Raw genomic sequence first — 20,469 nt, forward strand, 5'->3', positions numbered from 1 at the left:
GTAATTAAAAGGCAAGTTTGTTGGGGCTGCTGCTATGGTATAGCAGGTTAAGCTACCATCTGCAGTACTGACATCCTGAATGGGTGCCAGTTTGAGTCCTGGCTGCTCCACTTCCATTCCAGCTCCCTACTAATATGCCTGGAAAAGCAGAGGAGGATGGCCCAAGTCCCTGGGCCCCTGCCACCCATGTGGGAGACCTGGAAGAAGTTCCTGGCTCCTGGCTTTGGAATGGTCCAGCCCTGCCCTTTGTGCTTAGGTGGGGAGTGAACCCACAGATGTAAGGTCTCTCTCTCTCTCTCACTCTCACTCTCTAACTCTCTCTCTCTCTCTCTCTCTCTCTCTGTGTGTGTGTGTGTGAGTGTGTGTATGTCTCCTTCTCTCTCTGTTATGTGCCTTTCAAATAAATGAATAAATCTTTAAAAAAGCAAATTTGTTTTGCTACAAAAACATTTTGAACTTCATGTGCATTTTTTTTATCATATACATTTTTCATGCATTTTTGAACGCCTCATACATGTCCTGTCTTTGAACAAAATCCTGATAAAATTCTAATGGGCAGGAACCTGCTTCTTGAAGGCCTCTCCAGCATCTACAAGAACTTCAAATAAATGCCCCCTGGCCTGAATTTTAACTCCATTCTGATTAGAATTCCTTTATTTTCTTTAATGTTATTTTTTCTTTTAAAAATATGTTTATTTATTTATATAAAGGGAACAGACTTCATGTATTTCACATACACAGTTTTCAGAACATTATGATACTTCCCACCCTGCCTCCCTCTGTCCTTTACCCTCATCCTCCTGTCCTCCTCTTTTCTTTCTCATTTATTTTATAACTTTTGCAATGACATGCTTTCAAGTTACTTTTATATTCTCAAGCTTAATCCTCCACTAAATAAAGAATTCAGCAAGTAATAAATAGGAAGACCACTGTTCCTCAGGAGTATAGACAATGATCCAATCTCATGATGTCAGTTTTACTCATACACATTACATTTTTTGTACTTTATGTATTAATTACCACAAATCAGAGAAAACATGATATTTGTCTTTTGGGGACTGGCTGATTTTACTCAACAAACTGGTCTCCAGTTGCATCCATTTTGTTGTGAAAGGCAATGTTTCATTCTTTTTATGGCTGAGTAGTATTCCAGTGTGTATGTGTGTCACATTTTCTTTATCCAATCATTAGTTGATGGACATCTGGATTCTATATCTTAGCTATTGTGAATTGAGCTGCTATTAACATGGGGATACAGATAACTTTTTGATATGCTGATTTCATTTCCTTTAGGTAAATTCCCTGGAGTGGGAAGGTTGGGTCATATAGTAGATCTATTTTTAGATTTCTGAGGAATCTCTAGACTGCCTTCTGTAGTGGTTCTACTAGTTTACATTCCCACCATATTAGGGTACCTTTTTCTGAACACCCTCATCAGCATTTGTTATTTTTTGATTTTTTGGATGATAGCTATTATAACTCAGGTGAGGTAAAACCTCATTGTGGTTTTTATTTGCATTTCCCTGATTATAGTGATTTAGAGCATCTTTTCATGGGTCTGTTGACCATTTGAATTTCCTCTTTTGAAAAATGCCTGTTCAAGTCCTTAGTCTATTTCTTAATTAGACTGTTTGTTTCGTTGTTGAGTTTTGTGAGTTCCTCTTACATTTTAGACATTAATGTCATCAAATGTATATTTTGCAAATATTTTCTCCTTTTCTGTCAGTTGCCTCTTCACTTTGTTGTTTCCTTTAGTATGCAGAAGCTTCTTAGCTTGATTTAATCTCATTTGTATAATTTTTGTTTTATTGCCTGTACTTCTGGGGTATCATCCAAGAAGTCTTTGCCAAGGCCAATATCTAGAAGTGCTTTCCCTATGATTTCCTCTAGTAATTTTGTAATTGCAGCTTATAGGTTTAGATTCTTGATTCATTGAGCATTGGTTTTTGCATAGGGTGTTTGGTAGGGGTTTTATCTCATAGTTTTGCATGCAGAGATACAATTTTCCCAACACCATTTATTAAAGAGACTGTCCTTTCTCTCTATCTTTTTTAAAATTTTATTGAAGTTATACAAGTTTTATGTATTTCATATATATAGAAGTAGGAATGTAGAGACTGTCCTTTCTCTAGGAAGTGACTTTAGCTCGATTGTCAAAGACTTGTTGGTGTAGATGTATGAATTAACGTATGGGGTTTTTAAGTCTGTTCCACTGGTCTATATGTCTGTTTTTTGTGTCAATACGAGGCTGTTTTGATTATAAGTGCCCTATAATGTGTCTAGAAATCTGGCATTGTGATGCCTCCAGCTATGTTTTTATTGTTTAAAATTGGTGTAGGTATTTGGGCTCTCTTGTGTTTCCATATGAATTTTAGGGTCATTTTCTCTAGATCTGAGAAGAATGTCCTTAGTATTTTGATTGGGATTCCATTGAATCTTTAAATCGCTTTGAGTAGTTTGAACATTTTAATGATACTAATTCTTCCAATCCATCAACATGGAAGATTTTTCCATTTGCTTGTGCCTTCCTCTAATTCTTCCCTTAATATTTTGTAATTTTCATTGTAGAGATCTTTCACTTCCTTGGTTAAATTTATCCCAAGGCATTTAAAAAAAATTTTTAGCTATTGTGAATGGCACTGATCTTAAAAGTTGTTTCTCAGAAGTGGCATTGTTTATATATACAAATGCTGTTGATATTTGTGTATTGTTTTTATAGCCTGCAATTTTGCTATAGTTTCTTATGAATTTTAATAGTCTCTTAGTGGAAGCTTTTGGTTTCCCTATGCTTAGGATCATATCATCTGCAAACAGGGATAATTTGACTTCTTCCTTTCCCATTGGTATCCCTTTGATTTCATTTTCTTACCTACTGGCTCTAGTTAAAAATTCCAGAACTAAATTGAATAGCAGTGGTGACAGTGGGTGTCTTGGTCTTATTCTGGATCTTAATGGAAATGCTTGCATCTTTTCCCCATTCTGTATGATTTTGGCTGTGGACTTGTCATATACTATCTTGACTGTGTTTAGACATGTTCCTTCTATATCCATTTTACTTAAGGTTTTTATAATGAAAGGATATTGTATTTTTTCAAATGCTTTCCCTGTATCTATTGAGATAATCATATGCTTTTTATTCTTCAGTTTGTCAATATGATGTACCATGTTATTGATTTGCATATGTTGAGCCATCCCTCTATCTCAGGGAAAAATCCCACTTGGTTCACATGGATGATTTTTTTGATGTTTTGTTGGTTTGATTAGGTAGTATTTTGTTGAGGATTTTTTCATCCATGTATATCAGGTATATTGGTCTATAGTTTTCTTGTATCTTTTTCTGGTTTTGGAATTAAGGTGATGCTTGCCTCATAGAAGGAGCTTGGAGGAGGATTCCCTCCTTTCAATTGTTTTGAATGGTTTGAGAAGAATTGAAGTTAGTTCTTGAAAAGTTTGGTAGAATTCAGCAGTGAAGCCATCTGGTCCTGGGCCTTTCTTTGTTGGGAGAGTCTTTGTTGCTGCTTTAATTTCTGTCTTGTTTATTTGTCTACTTAGATTTTCTTTGTCTTCATGCCTCAATTTTGATAAGTTATGTTTGTCCAGAAATCTTTTTCATTGTTTCTAGATTTTCCAGTTTGTTGGCATAAAGCTGTTTGTAGTGAATCCTAATAATTTTTCTTATTTTTGGTGGTATCCATTGTATTTTCTCTTTTTTCATCTCAAATTTTATTAATTTTGGACCTCTCTTTTTTTAGTGAATTGGGCCAATGGTTTATCATTTTTTTGTCAAAAAACAGCTTTCATTTCACAGATCTTTTGTACTTTTAAAATTTCTATTCTGTTTATTTCCTTTCTAATTTCTTTTTTTAAAAGATTTATTTATTTGAAAGTCAGAGTTACACAGAGATAGAAGAAGAGGCAGAGAGAGAGAGGTCTTCCATCTGCTTGTTCACTCCCCAATTGGCTGCAATGGCTGGAGTTGCACTGATCCGAAGCCAGAAGCTTCCTCCAGGTCTTCCTATGTGGGTGCAGGGGCCCAAGGTCTTGGGCCATCTTGTACTGCATTCCCAGGCCATAGCAGAGAGCGGGATCGGAGCAGCTGGGTCTTGAAACGTTGCCCACATGGGGTGCTGGCAACTCAGGAGGCAGCCCCATCCCTTATGCCACAGCGCCGGCCCCTTCCTTTCTAATTTCTATTATTTCTTGCCTATTACTCATTTTGCGTTTGGTTTGTTCTTGTTTTTTTTTTTTTTTTATACCCTTGAGATGCATTGTTAGATCAGTATTTGATGCCTTTCTGATTTCTTGATATGAGCATTAATTGCTATAAACTTTGGTCTTAACAGTGCTTTCACTCTATCCCATAAGTTTTCATTTGTTGTGTTGTCATCTTATTTGTTTTGAAGAATTTTTTTCTCTTTTGATTTCTTCTGTGACCTACTGTTCATTCAGGAGCATGTTGTTCAGCCTTCATGTATCTGTATATTTTCTAGAGTTTCTTGTGTTGTTAATTTCCAGCTTCATTCCATGTGGTCAAAAAAGATACATGGTATTTTTCCATCCCTGTTTGCCTTCTTCTATTTTGGGTTGATATAACAGAGTACTACAGATGGGATAATTTATGAATAAACTAATTAATTTGATTACTGGTTCTAGAGTGTGTAAAGTCCGAAGATGTGTCATTAGCTGTGCTTAGCACCTGGTAAGGACCTTCTTGCTGTGCCTTCTTACTCATGGTGGAAGGTCAAGTAAGAGAGTGCAGAGGAGAAAGATCAAGGAAACAAAGGGTTAACTGAATTCACTTTTATAACATGCCCACTGTTTCCATAACTAACCACTCCCATATTCATAAGGGCAGAGCCCTAGGGAACCTAGTGACCTTTTGTTAGATCGCTCTTGCTAACAACTATTGCATTGAGGATTAAGCATCCAAAAGATAAACTTCGGGGAGTGTCTTCAAACCATAGCAATAATCATAGAATATATTTGTCTGTGATTGCCTTGCGATGGTAGGATTTCAGGCAAATAGTGGTTTTGGAGAATGAATTTCTGGTTATGGTATTACTGAAATTCTGTCCTCAAAAGATAAATTAACATGTGTTAAGGCATCAGCAAATGAATTAATTTATCTCAATGAATGAAGTAAATTGTATAACATACTTCCCTAGAGTTGTTTACAATTAAGTTATCCTAATGAATGAATTAAGTGGTGTAGTATTTTGCTGTCTAGTTCTTCTTTTATAATGCTTCTTATTTATATGGAAATAGTATTAATGTGTTAGCTTTCATTATTGCATTTAATACTTGGAGTCTTTTTTCATTCTTTGAAGACAGCAAATTTTACTCTATGTAGTTTATACCCTAAACATAAAAAAAAAATGTTTTCCTTCTTTAATGTAACCTTAATGCTAATTTTTAGAATATGGAATATTTGTTCATTTCAGGTCTGAGGAAACCAAAATGTGAAAAAAATTTAAGACTTTCTCCAACCATTAGTTAAAAAGGCAGGATCTTTGTCATTCAGACTGGCCTTTAATATTGTCTCCTCTGGACAAAAAATGGGTTTTTAAGCTTCATTTTTCAAAATTGGGAAATATGTTTATTCCTATTGCTTGGGAAAGTAAAAATTTTCAGTCTTTTAAACAAGAATGGTGGTTTAAAATAGGTTTTTTACTGGAAGTCAGATTTATCAACGTTAAACCAGTCTCCCTTGCTCTGACAAGATACCATGATGTCATTCTGCCTCCTCTCTTTGAGTGGGTGAGGAAAGTGAATAGTTGGGATGGAAGAGTGTGGGTAGGTACTTAGGGATTTTTTTTCTTGAATGCCTGATAAGCCAGGATGGGGAAAGTGCTGACTGCTGTAGTATAACCTTTTCCTTGACCATCTGCTGGCCCACATGCTGAATGAGTCAGAAATGGAAGCAAGACAGAACTAGGGTGCTGTGTAGTTAATCTTAATCCTTCTGCCTACATTTGGAATATATAATGCCATGAGGACTCTGAGGTAAAGGCAGTAGTTCCTTTTGGTTTTTCACTTAAATGCTGATACATTAAAAAAAACCACTTGTAGTATAATAGAATGCTTTTATAAAATGTAAATGTTTTTATGACAATCAGAAATTATTAAGTGTTTACTATATGCCTACTCTTCCACCAGGGGATTTACTTATCTTTGATTTATTGGAAATTCTGACTCATTTAAAGAAATTTTTAGTGCTGAACTTTATGTATGTGTCCCTCCGTTTGCTTTCGTATTTCTCTGTGACCATTTACTGCACAAGTATTGATTTCAAAATATCTTTCACATTTTCTCTTGGCAACTTGAGTTTGTGCATCTGTGCCAAGAAGGGATTACATTTGTTTCTATGCACATGCTTTATGGGTCTCTGTTCTTTTTTCAATAATTGTTTTACGAGAATCAATAGGATGCTGGTTAATAGTTTTTCGTATGATAATAGAATTTTTCAAAGCAGGCAAAAGGTAATCATAAAATTAAAAAATAATCAGACAGGGGCCACAAAATTTAGCTTGTGTAGTTCTTGTTTGTACTCTGAATTTTGAAATTCAGCAGTATGTTTTTGTGTTGGGTAAGGCAGTAGAGGCACCAAGAGCATATACAATAAGAGTATAGACTGTGGCTCTAGGTAGTAAACTAGATATGCACTTGTGTATGTATGGTGATATGCATTGGTTTAGGAGTCAATAGACTAGGTTTTACCCCTTAATAGCTGTAGAAAATTGTTAAACTTTTACCTGCCTCAGTTTTCAGGTTTGTAATATCTACTTTGTCTGTTTCTTTTCTAAATATGTAGTGAGATTAACTGTGTGAAACGACTGAACTTTTACAGTTGTGAAATACTATTATTCTGAGTCTATGTGTTTATAGCTAGATCACTATTAGTTGCGGTACTATTCCACTTAAAATCAGGCCTAGATCTTGAAGTTTTATTAGATCTTCTTGTATAACTATGTCTCTGTAAGATTATGTATGCTATTTTCTTTTATGATATTAGGTAGGTTGTGAAAATTGAATTCTCTGCCATATAAATGGATGCCCATGGGTAATTCATATTTATAAGGACAAGCTGGGGGCTGGCATTGTGGTGTAGTGGGTAAAGCTGTTGCCTGCAATGCTGGCTTCCAATATGGGTGTCAGTTTTTGTACTGGCTGCTCCAGTTCCAGTCCAGTTTATGGCCTGGAAAAAGCACCAGAAGATGGCCAAATTGTTTGTGCCCCTGCCACCCACATAGGAGACTTAGGTGAAGCTCCTGGCTTTGGCATGGTCCAGGCCTGGCCATTACAGCCATCTAGGAAATGAACCAGTGGATGGAAGCCCTCTCTTTCTCTGTTTCTGGCTCTTGTAACTCTGACTTTGAAATTAATTAATTAAAAATTGATGTTTTTAATCCATTTTAAAACATGTTTACAGTGCTAAGTGTGCATTGTTACATCATATATTTAACCTCACTATAAGGTAGATTTAAACATTTATTTATTTTTAAAAGATTTACTTATTTATATGAAAAGCAGAGTTACAGATAGAGCGAGCGAGCGAGAGAAGCAGAGAGAATGGGGAGAAAGAGAAGAGAGAGAAAAAGATCTTCTATCTGTTAGTTCATTCCCCAGTTGACTGCAACAGCCAGAGCTGAGCCAATTCGAAGCCGGGTGCCAGGAGGTTCTTCCAGGTCTCCCACGCAGGTGCAGGGGCCCAAGAACTTGGGCCATCTTCCACTGCTTTCCCAGGCCATACCAGAGAGCTGTATTGGAAGTAGAGTAGCCAGGATTCGAACCGGCCCCCCATGGGATGCTGGCACTGCAGGTGGTGGCTTTACCTGCTATGCCACAGGGCTGACCCCAAGGTAGATGTTTTTAGTACAATAACTTGGAAATACAGATTTGTTTCCTGAGTTTGGAGATAAGAAAATCATGAAATGATAGAGAATTACAGATTATTACTTGAAGTTCTCGTAACTGCTATAATTGTAGAAGCTCCTTTCCTCACATTTGTTCTACGTTTTCCATATATTTCCTGCATCTGAAAAATCTTCAGCTTACTTTATTTGCATTTGATATATAGATTATACTTCATTCCTGACTTGTTCTTCTGATAACATGAGTAAGATAAACATCCCAGGAGGTATGTTTTATCTGCTTTTATACTAGAGGCTGGAAGTTGTCCTGTTACTGCAGAAATACATTCACTGTTGTTCTCTGGGAATGGACTGTGTGAATTATAGTTCATATTTATCAGACATGAGAAAGAGAATGAGTGCAGAGGTTCCCCAAACCATTGGGGATGTTACGAGTAGTTCAGGCAATACATAAAAATCATACATTCTCTAAACAGTGTTTCTTTTCAACTGGGAAGACACAGACTTAATGTTCTTAGCATGTTTAAGAAGTTTGTTAAGCAATATGCAATGCACATTTGTGACAAAATGAGTGTCAGAGGCCAACTATGGGCTAATAATTCTATGCTTTAAGTTATCTGAATTTCTTGCAGCAGCATTAATCTCTGCCTCTTGTACTCAGCCATCCGCAAATTGTTACAAGACATTATTCATGCTTTTCCATAGAAATCTTTAATAATAGCCATGCCAGAATGCCATTAGTAGCATGTATGTTGTAGCACTTGGTTAATAAGCACAATCAGTTGCTGTGTAGATGTTTCAGTCAATGATTTACTATGTATATGACCTTGTTCCCATAAGATTGTAACACAAAGTGACGTCATAACCATCTTTGCTTGAGTAAGTGCACTCCGTGATGCTTGCGCAGTGACAGAATTGCCTAAGGACACATTTCTCAGAATGTAAACCTGTTCTGCTGTTAAGTGGCATCATGACTATACTCCATAGTGCTTGTGTGGCAGGCATGTCCTGTGTTCTTTTTTTTTTCTTTCTTAAAATAATCTTTTTAATATCATAATAGCCAGATTATATATGCATCATCATTTTACAATTGAGTAACTAAAGCAAGAAGTCATATATCTTGACATATAGGTAGAACTTGAAGCAGAACCACAAGTTAAACTTTCTAGAGTCCAAATTCTTAACTATTTGCTAAGCTACTCTCTAATCATTGAATCAAATTGATGATTAAGTTAAATGGTAATCCTCTTGGAGAGTATGTAAATTATCTTCCATGTTAGCAAAGGGGTAATTACACACAAGAACATATGTGGGGACTTTAAAAAGTTTATAGAAAATTGAATTAAAAGTTTAAAAGTTATTTATCAAAAAAAGTTTTGAAATCCATGCATATGGGGGTCATGAGGATGTCCATGGAAAATGGAAAATGAGTATTATGAAAAAAACTGTGCCTGAATTTAAAATAGAATTTATAAAAAGATAAACTTATCCTCTTAAAATTTATTTATTTATTTATTCATTCTATTTGAGATGCAGAGGGAAATACTGAGAAATCTCTCATTTGCTACTTCACTGCTCAAATGCCCACAGTGGCTGGGACTGAGCCTGCTCAGGGTTGGGAGCCAGAAACTCAATTGGGGTCTCACATATGGACAGGGAGAGACCAAGAACTGGAACTATCTTCTTCTCCCCACCCATCCATGTATGCATTAAAAGAAAGCTAACTATGATACGGGATGCAGGTGTCCCAAGCAACATCTGATCAGCTAGGCCAAACACCTACCCCCAAATTATCTTTTAATTCTCTTTTTTTCTTCCATAAACTTTTTGGAGTTCCCTCATCCCAGTTCATATTTTTTTCTGTTTGTGATCATAGGGTGTCTAATCATGTGGGAGAGGGAATAATTATACTTTTGCAGTTTTCAGTTTAAATTTTGTTTGGATTATTGTTTGTGAGTGGGCGGAAATGGTAAAATTATCATTGTTTATATGATTAAAATAGTTTGGCGAGTGAAAAATGCTGAATAAATTGTGCATTGATTCTATTACATGCTAAACATTATTGTGAACATGTTACCTATAATGGAGATTAATATAGTGCCAATGTGTCTAAGCAATGTATAGCTTTGTAGGTGTGCAGTATGGCCTTGGGCAAGTTAATTTCTTATATGAGTTTAAGACTGTTGATCTATAAAATCAAGAAATTATTTTATTTATATTTTACCTTGTATTAAAAATTTTCCTAAATCTATTTAAGTACTGTATTTAAATCTATTTAAATACAGCACAATGAAACATAACAATAAAAATTATCTCAGTCCACTCCTACCTGATGTAACTTTAATGCTTCTCAATTAGATCCTGTATCATTGTTTTGTTCTTTTCCTTTTACAGCACTTATCATTTGTGTGTGGTAGTAAAACTTAACATTTCTTATTCATGTAAAAACTTGGTTTAGAAATATCTTCTGGGGTTGGCGCCGTGGCTCACTTGGTTAATCCTCCGCCTGTGGCACCGGCATCCCATATGGGCACCAGGTTCTAGTCCCAGTTGCTCCTCTTCCAGTCCAGCTCTCTTCAGTGGCCTGGGAAGGCAGTGGAGGATGGTCCAAGTCCTTGGGCCCCTGCACCCGGATAGGAGACCAGGAGGAAGCACCTGGCTCCTGGCTTCAGATTGGTGTAGCTCCAGTCGTAGCAGCCATTTGTGGGGTGAACCAACAGAAGGAAGACCTTTCTCTCTGTCTTTCTCTCTCACTGTCTAACTCTATCTGTCAAATAAAAAAAAAAGAGAGAAATATCTTCTAAAATAATTATCAGTAAAAGACAATATTTGAGAAGTGTGTTTGTATTTTATCTAATGAGAGAGACTGTTTTAGATGCTAATTATGTGACATTAAGAAAAAGATAACTCAGGTTTTTAAAAATTGTTCTATGACTGTAGCACTCTGGTAGTGTTCTTAATGCTTTTAGAGAAAGCCCTACTTTTTTTTAACTTTTATTTAATGAATATAAATTTCCAAAGTGCAGCTTATGGATTACAATGGCTTCCCCCCCATAACGTCCCTCCCACCCGCAACCCTCCCCTTTCCCACTCCCTCTCCCCTTCCATTCACATCAAGATTAATTTTCGATTCTCTTAATATACAGAAGATCAGTTTAGTATACATTAAGTAAAGATTTCAACAGTTTGCTCCCACACAGAAACATAAAGTGAAAAATAATAGATGATTTTTTAAATGATGATGAAATCAGATCAGACCTAATGTCATGTTTAATCCCAGTGAGAGTCAAGTTGGGAATTGATAATTTCTTTCTTTTTTTTTTTTTACAGAAGATCAGTTTAGTATACATTAAGTAAAGATTTCAACAGTTTGCACCCCCATAGAAACACAAAGTGAAATATACTGTTTGAGTACTCATTATAGCATTAAATCTCAATGTACAGCACACTAAGGACAAAGATCCTACATGAGGAGTAAGTGCACAGTGAATCCTGTTGTTGACTTAACAAATTGACACTCTTGTTTACGGCATCAGTAATCACCCTAGGCTCTTGTCATGAGCTGCCAAGGCTATGGAAGCCCCCTGAGTTCACTGACTCTGATCATATTTAGACAAGGCCATGGTCAAAGTGGAAGTTCTCTCCTCCCTTCAGAGAAAGGTACTTCCTTCTTTGATGACCCATTCTTTCCACTGGGATCTCACTCGTGGAGATCTTTCATTTAGGTTTTTTTTTTTTTTCCCCCAGAGTGTCTTGGCTTTCCATGCCTGAAATACTCTCATGGGCATTTCAGCTGGATCCGCATGCCTTAAGGGCTGATTCTGAGGCCAGAGTGTTGTTTAGGACATTTGCCATTCTATGGGTCTGCTGTGTATCTCACTTCCCATGTTGGATCATTCTCTCCCTTTTTGATTCTATCAGCTAGTATTTGCAGACACTATTCTTGTTTATGTGATCCCTTTGGTTCTTAGTCCTATCATTACGATCAATTGTGAACAGAAATTGATCACTGGGACTAGTGAGATGGCATTGGTACATGCCATCTTGATGGGATTGAATTGGAATCCCCTGGTATGTTTCTAACTCTACGGTTTGAGGTAAGTCAGCTTGAGCATGTCCCAAATTGTACATCTCTTCCCTCTCTTATTCCCAGTCTTATATTTAACAGTGATCACTTTTCAGTTAAGTTTCAGCACTTAAGAAGAATTGTGTATTGATTACAGTATTCAACCAAAAGTATTAAGTAGAACAAACAAAAAAAAATACTAAGAGGGATAACATATTAAGCTGCTCATCAACAGTCAGGGTGAGGGCTGATCAAGTCACCGTTTCTCATAGTGTTCATTTCACTTTAACAGGTTTCCTTTTTGGTGCTCAGTTAGTTGTCACCTATCAAGGAGAACAAGTGATATTTGTCCCTTTGGGATTGGCTTATTTCACTCAACATAATGTTTTCCAAATTCCTAACAGGGGTCAGTTTTCAGTTAAAATTTAAACACCTAAGAATAAGTGTGTGTTAATTACAGAGTTCAACCAATGGTACTAGAACAACAACAACAAAAAATACTAAAATGGATAAAGTATTACATTGTACATCAACCATGAGGACAAGAGCTGATCAAGTCACTGTTTCTCATAGTGTCCATTTCACTTCAACAAGTTTCCCCTTTGGTGCTCAGTTAGTTGTTGCCAATCAGGGAGAACATATGATATTTGTCCCTTTGGGACTGGCTTAATTCACTCAGCATGATGTTTTCCAAATTCCTCCATCTTGTTGCAAATGACTGGGTTTCGTTGTTTTTGACTGCTGTATAGTATTCTGTGTAGTACATGTCCCATAATTTCTTTATCCAGTCTACTGTTGATGGGCATTTGGGTTGGTTCCAGGTCTTAGCTATTGTGAATTGAGCTGCAATAAATATTAATGTGCAGACTGCTTTTTTGTTTGCCAATTTAATTTCCTTTGGGTAAATTCCAACGAGTGGGATGGCTGGGTTGAATGGTAGGGTTATATTCAGGTTTCCGAGGAATCTCCAGACTGACCTCCACAGTGACTTAACCAGTTTGCATTCCCACCAACAGTGGGTTAGTGTCCCTTTTTCCCCACATCCTCTCCAACATCTATTGTTGGTAGATTTCTGAATGTGAGCCATTCTAACTGGGGTGAGGTGAAACCTCATTGTGGTTTTGATTTGCATTTCCCTGATTGCTAGTGATCTTGAACATTTTTTCATGTGTCTGTTGGCCATTTGGATTTCCTCTTACGAAAAATGTCCACTGAGGTCCTTGGCCCATCTCTTAAGTGGGCTGTCTGCTTTGATCTTGTGGAGTGTCGCTCCCCCTCTTCGCAGAGGAACGACACAGGACCCTGCGCTGTTCTTTTGTCTGCTCGGCCCTCCCCGGGTTTGCTGCTGGTTCTTCCCGGGTTGGCTGCCGTCCCTTCCACCTCCGTGGAAGGGCGGTGCCCCCTGCCACTTTCCCCACTTCCGCGGGGGGAGAAAGCCCTACTTTTAGGAGAATAGAATCTTCTGGGTCTTTTATGACCAATACCTTTGGTTATTATTTGCTGAAATTCTTACTGGCTGCATGTATAGTTCATTTGTGTACAGCATAGTATGGTAATGTTTCCTTACTTGCCACATAGGAAACCGTAGTCCTATTGCTTACATAGATGTCCAGCACAGTGGTTTTTTCCAACATCTCACCATGCGTTCTCTGCCACTTTGTCAATTTCAAGTTGACTTTAATTAATTTAATGGTCTATAGCCTTTTAAAAATATTCTTGTAATTTGACATACTCAACTTCATGTTGAAGAAATATTGACAGAGATAAGGCATTGCATCACAGAGTTTTTCCAATTTGTAGATTAAATTCAGTATTGAATCCAATCTCAGTAATAAATAAAGCTGCTGAATTTCCTTTCTTATGTCTCCAAAGGACTTGGGTTGGAGTCTGCTCAGGCACCAGCACCATGATTCACAGTTGTATTACAAATGTCCCTTACATTTCAAACCATTTTGCAAACAGATTTAGCAAGTGGCATACATGATTTATCTTCAAATTACACCCTCAACAATATGTATGTCTATGACATTGAAGAGCTTCTGGCCTTATGTTAGCTTTTTTTGAGGTTGATACTATTTTCCATTAAGACAGAGAGGAAATAATTAAATGCATGCCTGTTGCCTGATTTTCACCAATGAGTTCTCTACTCATTGTTCTCTTGAAAGTACCGATTCCTTGCTCCACTTCACACCCCTAATCATATCTTACTACTTGGTTCTTATATTTTTAATTCTTGATTTAACAACTTTTAATTATGTTTCTGTTTGCTTTCAATATATATTCATAATAGTAAATAATAAAATAATATGTCATTTATGTTTCAGTATAAATGTTATCAGAATTTGTTTTGGGAAGCAGCAGAGTTAAAGGGCTTTTTTAATGTTTATTTAGATTGCCTTTGGCTTAAGAAGCATCCTAAGACATGGCCCAGGCAAATCCCTGTCTGACCAGGGTTTTAAATTTTTCCCCCTATTCCTTTTACTCTAAGCATTATGACTATAATCTTTAGATATCTAAGTTTGTGCAACATGTTTTTCGCAAATCGTTGACCATGTTCTGTTGTGAGGCAGAAGAATCTTAAATTTGTGGACTGCAGACAGAATAGCTTTCAATGATTTATGTTCTACAGGTTGTCCCTTAATGGTTCTATCAGTCTCTCTGGGCTTCAAAGGCAAATATTTAAATAGTTGTGATATTTATAAAATTAGAAGGCTCAAGTTTTATTTCTCTTGAGATCAGTGATTCTAAACATTGGTTTTATGCTACCCTAGTGAGTTTCTAATAATTTCAAGGTAGTGCAATATTGAGAAAGCCGTATGGGAAAACTTAATTCATGATAACTGCAAATATAAATGAAAACCATCTGGTGTGTGCTTCCCCATCCTGTGTGTGTGTGTACGTATTGCATGCATACTTTTCTTTTATGAAAAGACTGTAGAAATACTTGAGGAAATAAAAGCTTGTGTATTTTTTGCTTTATATTTAGGAAAGGTTTGTATTAAATTTTTAAAAATTTATTTTAATTTTGAGACAGAGAAAAAATATTTGCAAACCACCTATCCAACAAAGGATAAATATCCCAACTACATCAGCAAATCAAGAAATTGAATGACAAAAAACAACTAATAATCCAGTTGAAAAACAGGCAAAGGACTTCAATAGACAGTTCTCAGAAAAAGAAATAAAAATGTCCAAAAATTTTTTGAAAAAATGCTCAAGATCTTTAACCAAAAAGGAAATGCAGATCAAAGCCACAATGAGATATCACCTCACCCCTGTTAGAATGGCTAAAATCCAATATGCAGGGAATAGCAAATGCTGGCATGGAGATACAGAGAGAGGGGAACACTTATACACTGTTGCTGGGAATATAAATTAATGCATCCAATGTGGAAAACAGTGTGGAAATTTTTTAAAAGACTAGAAATAGACTTGCCATATGATCCAGAAATCCTACTACTGGGTATTTACCCCAAAGATGAGAACACAGTGAATCAAAAAGATACTTGCACCACCCTGTTTATAGCAGCACTGTTCACAATAGCCAAAATTTGGACTCAACCAAGGTGTCCATCATCAGATGACTGGAAAAGACAATGTGGTATATACACACAGTGGTATATTACTCAGGTATAAAAAAGAATGAAATTCTGCCATTTGCAGCAAAATGGATGCAACTGTGGGACATCATGTTGAGTAAAATAAGACTGACTCTGAAAAACAAATGCTGCATGTTCTGCCTTATATATGGGAGCTCAAATTTAAAAAGACAAACCCCAAAAAAGAGAACTGCCTGTGTCTATCAGTATTACTGCAATATAATTTTGTAAAACTTTGTATCCTGATGTTCTTAGAATTGTACATACAACATCACGTTGAATCTGTTAAAGACAAATTTAAACAAAAAATAGAGACAGAGAGACACTTAGAGAAATCTTCCATTTTCTGGTTCACTCCCCAAATAGCTACAATAACAGGCTGGGCCAGGCTGAAGCCAGCACCCAGGAGCTTCATCTGAGTCTTCCGTGTGGGTGGCAGGGAGAGCCCCAAGTGCTTGAGACATCATTGCTGCCTTGGAGGGTGCCTATCAGCAGGAAGTTGGATTTGAAATCAGAACCAAGGGCCCGCGCCGCGGCTCAATAGCCTAATCCTCCACCTAGTGGCGCCGGCACACCGGGTTCTAGTCCTGGTCGGGGCGCTGGATTCTGTCCCGGTTGCCCCTCTTCCAGGCCAGCTCTCTGCTGTGGCCAGGGAGTGCAGTGGAGGATGGCCCAAGTGCTTGGGCCCTGAACCCCATGGGAGACCAGGAGAAGCACCTGGCTCCTGCCATCGGATCAGCGCAGTGCGCCGGCCGCGGCGGCCATTGGAGGGTGAACCAACGGCAAAAGGAAGACCTTTCTCTCTGTCTCTCTCTCTCACTGTCCACTCTGCCTGTAAAAAAAAAAAAAAAAAAAAAAAAAAAAAGCAGAACCAAGACTTGAGACTCATACCCAGGCACTCTAATATGGATGATGAACATCCCAAGTGGCAACTGAACTCTACACCAAACACTGCTCTCCTAAGTTTTTGATTTTTTTACCAAGTTCTCAAATGCACAACTGGACCAATTAAATACAAACAAACATACAACAAGAGCTTTTCTTCTTTGAGCAATCAGAAGTTTTAGTATAACATGACTATAACATAAACATGTGTTCTTATATACTACGTTCTTGTATGGTATGATCAGATATCTCTAGCTTTCTGTTTCTGTTTAAAGACTTTTCAGGACAGGAAGCCAGGTTCTAGGAAGATAATCCTAGGAAACCTTGGACTTTGTGATTCAGACATGCCAGCAAACATGTCAGTTTGTAGGATTGTCTTTTCTAGAACTTCCCTTTCCATAATGTCACACCATCTACCTCTCTATGCCCTGTCCCAATGCTGTCCACGTCTGGAAATGACAGCTCAGGCTTTCTTAAATATTGGCCTAACCTGCTTTACTGTGGGTTCTGCTTCTGGCCTTAGTCTTCTTTCAAACAACTGTTTCTGGACTTTATGTTCCTTCTATTTGTTCTGGACATCAGTCCCTGCCATCATCTTCTGTAGTGACTACAGAAGCAAAGAGCTCTTTTCTTAAATTGGCCTTTATTTCCTTGCCAATCCATCTGTTTGCTGCACATCTAGAATTCCTGGTTTGAAGGTTGCCTGATTTCTCAGCTTAGCTTGTTGGGTCTCCTGAGGGCTAGAAACTAATGCAAATTTAACAAAGAAAGAGACGTCGTTTTCTTTCTTGGGAAATGATCACTAGAGCTGTTTTTTTTTTTTTCCTTCTGAATGCTAATCCATCATATATGCCAAAATATAATGACTCAGCTTCAGCATTTTTACCTGTTAAAATCCTGTGTTACTTTTTGAAATAAACCCTAACTATGGGGCCAGCACTGTGGCACAGAGGATTAAAGCCATGGCCTGCAGTGTCATATGGGAGACCCAGAAGTAGCTCCTGGCTTCTGACTTCAGCCTGGCCCAGCCAGATCATTGCAGCCATTTGGGAAGACAACCAGTGAATGGAAGTCTTTTTCTGTCTCTCTTTCTCTCTCTCTGTAACTCTGCCTATCTAATCAATAAATAATCTTTAAAAAATACTGAATGTAAGCACCTGGTTCCTGGCTTCGGATCAGTGCAGCCCGCCGGCCGTAGCGGCCATTTGGGGGGTGAACCAATGGAAGGAAGACCATTCTCTCTGTCTCTCTCTCTCTCTCACTGTCTAACTCTGCCTGTCAAAAAAAATAAAATAAAGAACAAATCGTCTTTTGTATGTATTTTATCACCAGAAATTATGTAATTTAAAAAATATAAAATTGTATTTAAACCATTTAAAAATCTGTGAACATATATTTCTATTACTCAACCATTTTAATGAAATATACAATTGTACATATTTATGGGATACCATGTGCTATTTCCATACATGTATTCAATGTGTAATGTTCAAATAAGGGGAGCAATATCTGTGTCCTCAAACATTTACCATTTGTTTATATTGACAACATTGAAAAATCCTTACTTCTCATTTTTTAAAAATACACATTTGTTATCCATACTAGTCTAACCATGCAATAAAACACTAGAACTGTCTTATTTATCTAAACATATTTTTTTTCTGACTTCGTTCCTAGTTTCAAATCTGTCAGGAATTAGCTTAGTGACCCTGAGCAAGTCACTTGATCAACTGTATGTTAATATCCATACTTTCTCCACCCCTTCTTCCACACTGCTAGCCACCATTCTGCTCTAGACTCATATGAGGAAAACTTTTTCGATTCTGTGTATAAGTGAGATCATGCAGTATTTGTCCTTCTGTACCTGGATTATTTAATTTATTTATTATTTTTAAAAAGATTTATTTATTTGAAAGGCAGAGCTGGAGAGAGAGAGAAAGAGAGAGAGAGAGAGAGAGAGAGAGAGAGAGAGAGAGAGAGAAAGTCTTCCATCTACTGGTTCACTCCCCAGGTGGCTGCAATGGCCAGAGCTGAGCTGATCCGAAGCCAAGCTGATCTGAAGGCAAGAGCCAGAGCTTCTTCCAGGTCTCCCACATGGGTGCAGGGGCCTAAGGACTTGGGCCATCTTCTACTGCTTTCCCAGGCCATAGCAGAGAGCTGGAATGGAAGTGGAACAGCTGGGACTCAAACCGACACCCATATGAGATGCCGGCACTGCAGGTGGCAGCTTTACCCACTACACCATGGCACTGGCCCTGGCGTATTTTATTTAACAAAATGACATCTGCTTCTATCTATGTTGTCACCATGACAAATTGGATCCTTCTATGGTTGAAGAGTATTCCATTGGGCATATGTGCCACGTTTTCTTTATCCATTCATAAATTGGTGGAAACTCAGGTTGTTTGGCTATTGTGACTAGTGTCACAATAAGCATGGGGTGTGGATATCCCTTTGACAGACAGATTTCACTTCCCTGGGATTTATACCCAGAAATGGGCTTGCTGGATCATATGGTAGTTCTTTATATACTGCTTTAAGGAACCTTCATACTTTTCCCCATAATGGCTGTGCTAATTTACAATCTCACCAACGGTGTGCAGAGTTTCCCTTTTCTCCCCATCTTCACAAGCATTTGTTATATTTCTCTTTTTGATAATGGCCAATCTTAAGTTGAATAAGATAATATCTCATTGTAGTTTTGATATACATTTCCCTGATGATTAGTTTGATTTGTTTATGAACCTGAATTAACTTAGCTGTTTCTAAAATGTAATACAGAAAGTTGAAATGATAAAAAAAAAACCATAAATAACTAAAGAAGAGAACAGAAGAGTAGAACTGCTGGATCTGATAGAAATATGGAAATATTAGTATGACACTGTAGTCTGTGATGGTCCTTCCTGAATAAATTTTGCTATGCATTGAATCATGCTCTACAAAGAGAGGTTGATGTCCTGATGCTTAGACTCTATGAATGTGACCTTGATCAAGTTAAACTGAATTCATTTAAGAAGGCCCTAACTCATTATGACTGTGACTTTATGTGAAGGGGAAATCTGGACAGAGCAATACAAATATGAGCAGAATACCTCATGAAGATTGGCCTATGCTGCCAGCAGGCCAGAGAACAGGAAAGACTGCCGGTAATGACAGAAGGAGAGGGTTTTGGGACACAATCTCCCTGCTAATCCTCATAGGGAAGCAGCCCTGAAGACATCTTGTTTTCGGACTGTCGTCTCTAGATAGTGAGGGAAAAAGTAAAATCTGTTGTTTAAGTAACCCAGTAGTTATAGTCGCCCTGGGAAACCCAAACAAGGGCGCATGAAAAAGTTCATGGAAAACGGAATTCAAAGATGTCTGTTTTAATGCAAAGCATGTTGAAATTCAATGTGCATCTGGCCTCAGAATCAGCCCTTAAGGCATTCGGATCCGGCTGAAAAGCCCATGAGAGTATTTCAGGAATGGAAAGCCAAGACACTCTGGCAAAAAAAAAAAAAAAGCAAAAAAACAAACAAACAAAAAAAAACAACAACAAAAAAAAACAAAACCTAAATGAAAGATCTCCGCCAGTGAGATCCCAGTGGAAAGAACAGGTCATCAAAGAAGGAGGTACCTTTCTCTGAAGGGAGGAGAGAACTTCCACTTTGACTATGACCTTGTCTAAATATGATCAGAGTCGGTGAACTCAAAAGGCTTCCATAGCCTTGGCAACTCCTGACAAGAGCCTAGGGTGATTACTGATGCCATTAACAAGAGTGTCAATTTGTTAAGTCAACAACAGGAGTCACTGTGCACTTACTCCTCATGTAGGATCTCTGTCCTTAATGTGCTATACATTGTGATTTAATGCTATAACTAGTACTTAAACAGTATTTTTCACTTTGTGTTTCTATGTGGGTGCAAACTGTTGAAATCTTTACTTAATATATACTAAACTGATATTCTGTATAAAAAGAGAATTGAAAATGAATCTTGATGTGAATGGAAGGGGAGAGGGAGCGGGAAAGGGGAGGGTTGCGGGTGGGAGGGAAGTTATGGGGGGGGA

General features: G+C 37.5%; 1 protein-coding gene across 5 annotated transcripts in view; it reads left to right on the top strand.

Annotated features, from left to right (window-relative positions):
- IMMP2L (inner mitochondrial membrane peptidase subunit 2) overlaps nt 1-20,469 on the top strand; it is a 1,099,135-nt gene that overhangs the window by 452,848 nt on the left and 625,818 nt on the right. The gene's annotated exons all lie outside the window — the stretch shown is intronic.

Source organism: Oryctolagus cuniculus, chromosome 3 (assembly GCF_964237555.1).
Source record: "Oryctolagus cuniculus chromosome 3, mOryCun1.1, whole genome shotgun sequence".
Taxonomy (NCBI): domain Eukaryota; kingdom Metazoa; phylum Chordata; class Mammalia; order Lagomorpha; family Leporidae; genus Oryctolagus; species Oryctolagus cuniculus.